This window comes from Saccopteryx leptura, chromosome 1 (assembly GCF_036850995.1).
Source record: "Saccopteryx leptura isolate mSacLep1 chromosome 1, mSacLep1_pri_phased_curated, whole genome shotgun sequence".
Taxonomy (NCBI): domain Eukaryota; kingdom Metazoa; phylum Chordata; class Mammalia; order Chiroptera; family Emballonuridae; genus Saccopteryx; species Saccopteryx leptura.
Window position 1 is genome coordinate 336,992,533 of NC_089503.1, and position 9,912 is coordinate 337,002,444.

The following is a 9,912-nucleotide window of genomic DNA, read 5'->3' on the forward strand; positions in this document are numbered from 1 at the left end:
TCAGGAGAATCTTCTTTGGTTTTTCCTAGAATCAAAGGCCCCATCAGTCTCAGCAGAGCTCATATACCTCTCTGCCAACATGGCTTCTCACTCTGCAAAACTGGCTTGTCTCTCTTCTTCCTTCTTCTTTTCTCCTTTCAAAACTTTTCTGGCACAAAAATCTCTCCTCCAGCAAAGATGAGCATAACAATGGCCCTTTCCAAGCAGGAAGGTAATTTGCAATTTTACAGATCACATACCTGGTACTGCCTGGCGTCATTTTTAACAATAAAAGTGAGCAAACTCAAAAACAAATTTTACAAACTCATTTGCCCAACATCAAGTTACTTGATTCCTTTAAGTTTCCTTATCTCTTGTAACATATTTATAGATACTTTTTCTCTTCTCATTGAAGTACTTCTTCAAAGAGTGTTTTAAAAAGAGTTCTTCAAATTTTACTTTGGGTGAGGGGTATGCAACATAATCAAATGTCAAAATAATCTGGAGAGATGGCGCTGGAGTAGGCGGACGTACCAACATCCACCTCCCAGAACCAAAGTGGATTACAAACTAATTTTAAGAACTATCATCTGGAAAAACCAACTTTGGACTAAACTAAGAGGACTCTTCAACCAAAGAACACTGAAGAAGCCACACCGAGACTGCTTAGTGTATCCCAAGGTTCTCTTTATCACGTCACAGTCGCAGAGCTCCAGGGAAAAGCAACCTGGTCTCATCTCTCCAGGCAGAGGAGAACAGAAGCTCCATATCCACACATGCTGCAGATGGCTTTTCCAGTCTACCTGAATCATTACCAGCTAGAATCAGTGGTCAGTGGGACTTGGACGTGAGCTGCAAAGTATAGAATTGTGACAACAATTCCAGTGCCATGCGGACTTTTCCTGGATGTGGACTTTTCCTGGACTCCTGCTCCTTGTGACAGCTCCTAACAGACTGAACTGGGGTTGGGTTGCATTTTTCAGGGATTTGGCATGGTGTTGGAGCCAATTGGACTTTGTGAACATGTTAAGGACACTACACTTTTATAGATTCTTGCTGTATTGGCCAAGAGTTTGCTTAAAGGCTTTAATCACTGTAAAAAAAATTAGAAGACTGGATAAAGAAGATGTGGCACATATACACCATGGTACACTACTCAGCCATAAGAAATGATGACATCGGATCACTTACAACAAAATGGTGGGATCCTGATAACATTATACGGAGTGAAATAAGTAAATCAGAAAAAAACAAGAACTGCAGGATTCCATACATTGGTGGGACATAAAAACGAGACTAAGAGACATAGACAAGAGTGTGGTGGTTACGGGGGGCGGGGGGAGGGAAGGAGGGAGAGGGGGAGGGGAGGGGAGGGGCACAAAGAAAATTAGATAGAAGGTGACGAAGGACAATCTAACTTTGGGTGATGGGTTTGCAACAGAATGGAATGACAAGATAACCTGGACATGTTTTCTTTGAATATCTGTACCCTGATTTATTGATGTCACCCCATTAAAATAAAAATTTATTTATAAAAAAAGGGTTCTTCTGTGGAACTTTAAAATCTTTATATGCCTTATATTTATTCTTGCATGTATGTATAAATATATATATGTATTATTTTTCTACTTAATTTTATGGGAATCCAATAGGATCAGATTAGACACTATTAATAGCAATACAGAATAAATATCTATGGAGCTTATTAATTTTAAACTTATTTTTTTCTCTTTATACTGCATTATTTACTAATTCTGGATTCATAAGAATACATTTACTGTTCAAAGACAACAAATTTGGAATGTAAATGATCAGAGTAACTAGTAACACACTATCTTCATCGAACTACTGGTAACAATAAACAACTATTAGTCAGTAATGAAAAAAAATTAATATCTCAAATGTATTTTAGGATAATTATAAATGCATCCTCAATTTTTAAGATTCCAGATTAAATAAAAATTAACTGACATATGTATATAAGAGCAAGCATGTTTCTCTTTAAACATGTCCTTGCAGGCCCTGGCCGGTTGGCTCAGCAGTAGAGCGTCGGCCTAGCGTGCGGAGGACCCGGGTTCGATTCCCAGCCAGGGCACACAGGAGAAGCACCCATTTGCTTCTCCACCCCTCTGCGGCGCTTTCCTCTCTGTCTCTCTCTTCCCCTCCCGCAGCCAAGGCTCCATTGGAGCAAAGATGGCCCGGGCGCTGGGGATGGCTCTGTGGCCTCTGCCTCAGGCGCTAGAGTGGCTCTGGTCACAACATGGCGACGCCCAGGATGGGCAGGTTATTGCCCCATGGTGGGCGTGCTGGGTGGATCCCGGTCGGGCGCATGCGGGAGTCTGTCTGACTGTCTCTCCCCGTTTCCAGCTTCAGAAAAATGAAAAAAACAAACAAACATGTCCTTGCATTTAAATGATGGATTGGATATTAATTCTAGGTTTAAAGTTCTTTTGCATTAATATTTTTAAAATTTTAGATAATTGTCATCTTGCATTCAGTGTTGCTATTGAGAATTCTGGTGTACATCTGTTTCTTAATTTTTTAGAAGTTATCTGTTCTTTCTGGAAGCCTCAAGGTGCTACTAAATTGAGATTATAGCCTGACCAGACGGTGGCGCAGTAGATAGAGCATTGGACTGGGATGCGGATGACCGAGGTTCAAGACCCTGAGGTCGCCAGCTTGAGCGTGGGCTCATCTGGTTTGAGCAAAGCTCACCAGCTTGGACCCAAGGTCGCTGACTTGAGCAAGGGGTTACTCGGTCTGCTGAAGGCCCATGGTCAAGGCACATATGAGAAAGCAATTAATGAACAACTAAGGTGTTGCAACAAAAAACTAATGATTGATGCTTCTCATCTCTCTCCATTCCTGTTTGTCTGTCCCTATCTATCCCTCTCTCTGACTCTCTCTCTCTGAAAAAAAAAAAGTGAGATTATAAAATATCATAATAAATCCAGTGATGGGTATATCTTTATCTTGTTTGGCACTCTATGAAGTCTTTCCAATTCAAGGTTTCTCATCTTTCTGAGAGGCAGAAACCACTAGCCAAACCAAACACACGAAGTTAGTGTGTTCAAAGAGGAAAATTTATTTTAGAAGCACCTGGATGCAAGCAGGCTGAGACCAACAAAAGGTGTTAGCAACCAAGCTATTTCAGCACCTGAGGTGAGGCCATCCTCAATGCCTGGAGCCAAATGCTTAAACCATGTCATGGCTACTGGAGGGAGAAGAGAGAGAGAAGGGGGAGCGGTGGAAAAGCAGATAGCTGCTTCTCCTGTGTACCCTCAGTGGGAATTTAACCCAGGACTTCCACACACAGGGCTGATGCTCTACTGCTGAGCTAACTGGCCAGGTTCAAAATTTTAAGATTTCAAGGAAAAAAAATGTCTCTGATACATCAGGGTAATGTAATTTTTCCCCCCATCAGGATAAATGCCTAATTTTTTTAAAAGTGTATTTTTCTGTAAGAAGCATGGTTATGTAGCTAAATGCTCCTTAGAAACTGGTATTGCTTGAAAAACAAGTCTTCTGAGGTATTAAAGTGGATGGTTGCAACTTGTAGCTGTCTTAGCAATCTGTGCGTGGATACCACGATATTGACTGGAAAAGTCGGGAAGGCTTCCCTCAGCCTTGATGTCTCTTCATAACAATATTTGAAGAGATTCTTTAAATGAGGTCATAAAAAGGTGAAAGAAAAAATGCTTATGAGTGAACTTACATTAATTTTGTTTATGATAGTGTAATTTTTAAAATTTTTTTTTATTTTTTATTTTTCTGAAGTTGGAAATGGGGAGGCAGTCAGACAGACTCCTGCATGCGCCCGACTGGGATCCACCCAGCATGCCCACCAGGGGGAGATGCTCTGCCCATCCTGGGCGTCGCCATATTGCGACCAGAGCCACTCTAGCGCCTGGGGCAGAGGCCAAGGAGCCATCCCCAGCGCCCGGGCTATCTTTGCTCCAATGGAGCCTTGGCTGCGGGAGGGGAAGAGAGAGACAGAGAGGAAAGCGCGGCGGAAGGGTGGAGAAGTAAATGGGTGCCTCTCCTGTGTGCCCTGGCCGGGAATCGAACCCGGGTCCTCCGCACGCCAGGCCGATGCTCTACCGCTGAGCCAACCCGCCAGGGCCTTGTGTAATGTTCTAATGTCCTTGCACAGGGATGCTGGTGGTATAGATTGTGGGTAGTAAAGTGAGCATAGGGGTGGATTGTTGGGCAGATAAAATGTATTATGCTCACTTTGTTAAAGATAACACAAGGAGGCCCGTTGCCCAGGTGATATTAATGTGTGTTGGGGTGGGCTAGAGGCGGGCAGAATCCTTGTAGCCTGGGGCTTGGTTTTGGGATTAAGCCTTTCCCACCCGTTTTGATGTGGGGCAGTGCAATCCAATCATGCCTCAGAGAAGTGTCTGTATTAGAGACTTCCCTATTTTGTATGTTGGATTAAGAGTTTGGATTTCTACACTATAAAATGGGGACGAAGTGGGAACTTGCGCTCTTGGTTCCTGAGATTATTATTAGAGGAGAGAGCAGAGCAGAGAGCAGAAGGAGGCCACATGGAGGAGGCCAGGAGAAGCAGCCAAGATGGTGGAGTACTGAGTGAGATGCCAGTTTGTGTAGAGTTTGTATCTGCGATAAGGAAGGAGATGGGGAACTGAGGAGAATAAGTCTGGTGAGCTAGAAACCTTTGATTCTAGGAAACTTGGATAAATCAGTAGCTTTGTGAGCACTGAATGTGACTGGGTTTTGGAGCCCAGTGTGTTTTTACTTGCCCGCTGGGTGCAAGCTAGGATTTAAGACTATGGCCCACCAGTTTTTGGCTCCGTTGTTTCTTTACCGACTGTCCGAATCCAATGCAAACCTGCAAGGGCCGGGCTGCTGTGATAGTGGCCCTGGCCGTGGCTCCTGGCTTTACAGTGATCTTTCTCTGCTCTCTGCTCTGCTCTCTCCTCTAATAATAATCTCAGGAACCAAGAGTGCAAGCTCCCGCTCTGTCCCCATTTTATAGTGTAGCTTCACAACCTCTAATCCAATATACAAAATAGGGAAGTCTCTAATACAAAGTCACTTCTCTGAGGCATGATTGGATTGTACCACCCCACATCAAAAAGGGTGGGAAAGGCTTAATCCCAAAACCAAGCCCCAGGCTACAAGGATTCTCAACACACATTAATATCACCTGGGCGACGGCCTCACATGTTATTTTTAACAAAGTGAGCATAATACATTTTATCTGCCCAACAATCCACCCCTATGCTCACTTTACTACCCACAATCTACATCACTGGCATCCCTGTGCAAGGAAATTAGAACATTACACAAATTACAACATGGCAAATTATACAATTTCAACAATTACAAAGGTACATTTCACCAGTCTCTGAGCACTTTGCCCAAAGTGCAAAATGTCCTCGGCCTTCTTTCTAGCCATGGGAAAAGCTTCCCGGGGCAGGGGAGTGATTCCAGCAAAGCCCATCAGGGTTTTTCACATTGTCCAAAATCCGTAATCCGTAAATCCATCCAACAAAGGAGCTAATGCCCACTCCGGTCGTAGTCCAGGAAATCAGTCCACGCACATGGGGCATCAGCCACCCCCCTCATTCCTGCCGTCCTGGCAGGTCTTACACTTTCCCAAAGAGGGGCACGTAGCAATGGCAGTCAACATTTCCATCTCTGCTCCGGAGAGCATGATAGCGTTCAACCAAGTGTCCCAAAACCACAGACCTACCAGAGCCGTAGTAGGTGCTACTTCCAGCTGGGCTCTCATCTCATGGAGACTGCGGATTGCAACTCCAGCCCGATTCTCTTCATCCTCCAAAGAGGAACTAGAAACACCAGCTCCTGCTGCCAGGCTTGAGCCCCAGGCTGCCGCAGCCTTCTGCTCCGCAGACCTTGCAACTCTGGACCCGGCCTCAGCTTCAGCCTCAGCCTCAGCCTCAGCCCCAGCCTCCTGCCGCTGCTGGCTCTCCGCAACATCCAGGGCAAGCTGCAACTCAAGAACCTCTGAATCTTCTTCTAGCGTTTGCTCCATTTCCAGGCGAATCTCGAACACCTGGTTGTCCTCCTCCTCCAGCGCTTCCTCCAGCTCCAGGGTCAGCATCTGTTTCTCCCGTGTTTGCTCTAGCTCCTTCCACTGCTCGGTTTGCAGGTCCCGGGCAGTTTCTTCCAAGGAGCTCTCAGTTTCCTCACACATGGCTGTAAAAGTCAGCCAGCCTACGGTCCCCAAAAGGACAGCCATGGGGAACCATAACACTAGCCAGCCCTCTACTCCACCACTCAAAGGCTCCTTGCTGATCTGTATTGAATCCTGCCACAGACTACGCCAAATGTAAGGCCAGGAGCCACCATCGTGGCCATTCACATGCAGGTTCCCATTGGATTCGGACAGTCGGTAAAGAAACAACGGAGCCACAAACTGGTGGGCCATAGTCTTTAATTCTAGCTTGCACCCGGCAGGCAAGTAAAAACACACACTGGGCTCCAAAAGCCACTCACATTCAGTGCTCACAAAGCCACTGACTTATTCGAGTTTCCTAGAATCAAAGGTTTCTAGCTCACCAGCCTTATTCTCCTCAGTTCCCCATCTCCTTCCTTATTCCAGATACAAACTCTACACAAACTGGCATCTCACTCAGTACTCCACCATCTTGGCTGCTTCTCCTGGCCTCCTCCACGTGGCCTTTCTCTGCTCTCTGCTCTGCTCTCTCCTCTAATGATAATCTCAGGAACCAAGAGCGCAAGCTCCCGCTCTGTCCCCATTTTATATTGTAGCTTCACAACCTCTAATCCAATATACAAAATAGGGAAGTCTCTAATACAAAGTCACTTCTCTGAGGCATGATTGGATTGTACCACCCCACATCAAAAAGGGTGGGAAAGGCTTAATCCCAAAACCAAGCCCCAGGCTACAAGGATTCTCAACACACATTAATATCACCTGGGTGACGGCCTCACGTGTTATTTTTAACAAAGTGAGCATAATACATTTTATCTGCCCAACACTGGGCTTGCCTGGTCAAGGCACATATGGGAGTTGATGCTTCCAGCTCCTTCCTCCCTTCTCTCTCTCTGTCTCTCCTCTCTCTCCCTCTCCTTTCTAAAATGAATAAATAAATAAAAATATAAATAAAAAAAAACTAAAAAAAAAAAAGAAATTCATTAATTACATAAAAAAAAAGCTTTGTGGTTTATTAAGATATGTTAAACATTTTGGTTGTGGGATTGTGGGTCAAATAGGTTTGCAAATATGATGTATATGTTTGCTCGATTATAGTTTGCTTTGGGTGTGGGAAACAGGCTGTAAGCAGGCAGGATCCTTATAGCCTAAGGCTTAGTTTTAAGATTAACTCTTTCCCGCCCTTTTAATACTAAGATCTTTTCAAAACTAAGCTTTTCCCTACACCCTTGACTGTGGGGTGGTACACTCTTATGAGGAATCCCATTTATGCCTCAGATAAGTGGCTGTGTATCAGAGACTTCCTTATTTGTATATTGGCTTAAAGTGTGATAAGGTGCCAAAGGACTTTAACACAGTATTGGTGTTCTAAAGTACTGCACCCCAGATTCTGAAAAGCACTGTACCTCACTTCATCAAGTCCACATAGAGATACTCAGTCCAGATAAATTTTGAAGTTTTATTAAAGGAGGAAATTTTAATATGCTGGCTACATATGGATGACATGGGGCTTAGGCCCAAATTGTGCAGTTCCCAAAAATAGTGCAGGGGCTGCTTATATACCCTTGATCGCACATGGGAGGGGGAGAGCATGGCATTATGGCACAATTATTAACAAGATTATAACATTTGTCTAGGGTATATACAAAAACATTAAGAAGGTAATATAATCAAAGACATTTACAAATCTTTCAGGTTCCTCTTCCCTCACTAGCCTAGAGGTATTTTACTCTCAAGATTCCAGGAAAGGGAGGAACTACAATCAATGCAAGATGGTATGTAAATTCTGCCTCCTATTGAAAGAGAAGTTTCTCAGTTAACCTTAATCCTTCCAGAGAACTTAAAACCAAATGACCCTAGTTGTCCTTGTGAGTCAGGAGACTTTTACATTCCTTTTCCTCCATTTTCCAAGGAAAGGACAGGAAAGTCTGACCTTTTCTTCCTAGAATATCAATATTAATTTGCAGCTTTCTGGTACCTTACAACATTGCAAAGCCATTTTAAAGAGGAAAAGTAGGCTTCATGCTCCATCCTTTCTTTAGAGAATGGAAGGAGAAGAATGTGGGAGATTCCTGGCTTACAAGGACAACTGGGTCATCTAGTCATAGTTCTCTGAAAGAATAAAGGTTATCTGAAGAACTTCCTTTCCCTTTCAATAAGAGACAATATTTACATATTCTACACTGATTTCAGCTCTTCCTCTCCCCCTGGAGTCCTGAGAGTAACATATACCTTGTTGGGCGGATAAAATGTATTATGCTCACTTTGTTAAAGATGCCGTGGCCCAGGTGATATTAATGTGTGTTGGGGGCAGACAGGATCATTATAGCCTGAGGCTTGGTTTTGGGATTAGGCCTTTCCTACCCTTTTTTTGATGTGAGGTGGTACAATCCAATCATGCCTCAGAGAAGTGACTTTGTAGTAGAGACTTCCCTATTTTGTATATTGGATTAAAGGTTGTGAAGCTACACTATAAAATAGGGGTAGAACGGGAGCTTGGGCTCTTGGTTCCTGAGATTATCATTAGAAGAGAGAGCAGAGGAGAGCAGAGAAAGGCCACGTGGAGGAGGCCAGGAGAAGCAGCCAAGATGGCGGAGTGTTGTGTGAGATGCCAGTTTGTGTAGAGTTTGTATCTGGGATAAGGAAGGAGATGGGGAACTGAGGTGAATAAGGCTGGTGAGCTAGAAACCTGATTCTAGGAAACTCGGATAAATCAGTAGCTTTGTGAGCACTGAATGTGATTGGGTTTTGGAGCCCAGTGTGTATTTTTACTTGCCCGCCGGATGCAAGCTAGGATTAAAGACTATGGCCCACCAGTTTTTGGCTCCGCTGTTTCTTTACCGACTGTCCGAATCCAATGCGAACCTGCATGGGCCAGGCTGCTCTGATAATAGCCCTGGCCCTGCCTGCTGGCTTTACATACCTCTAGACAAAGGGATGGGGGGTAGATACTAGAAGATTTGGGGATGTCTTTTGATATGTAAAATGACATTTTATTGCTACTGTATTGATATGTAAAATGACATTTTTTGCTATTTTGTTACCTTGCAAGTTTTAATATGTAGGAATGTTTTTTCCTTTCAATAGATCCTATAGATGAATGTTGCAAACTTGTTAGTAATTAACTACTGTGTCATGCTCCTCCAACCTGTATGTGATCATGCCTATATAACTAGCCTCAGAGCTATATTCAAGGCTGCACGATTTGGGTTAGCTATACCCCTGTGTAAGTCATATGTAGCCGGCTTATTAATAAATCTCCTCCTAAAACTTCTTTTGTATCCTGCCTTGGTGTCTCTACGTAACTCGTGGAATTAAGGTACGCTACTTTATAACAAAAGATTTGGATTTCTACACTATAAAATGGGGCAGACCAGGGACTTGCTCTCTCTTGGTTCCTGAAATTAGCATTGCAAGGAGAGGCAGCCAAGATGGAGGAGTGCTGAAGGAGAAGCTAGTTTGTGCAGAGAGAAGGAAATAGGGAACAGAGGTGAATAAGGCTGGTGAGGTAGAAACCTTTGATTCTAGGAATACTCGGATAAGTGAGAGGCTTTGGGAGCCCTGAATGGAAAGGGAAGTGTTTTCCCACTGTATGTCTTTCTTGCCCACTGGGAGTGAGGTAGGATTAAAAAGGTAACGGCCCACCAGTTCTTGGCTCTGTTGTTTCATTACTGTCTGTCTGAATCAAATGCAAACATGTACGGGCCAGGCGGCTGTGATGGTGGCCGTGGCTACTGGCTTTACAGGGATGTTATATGGCCAGT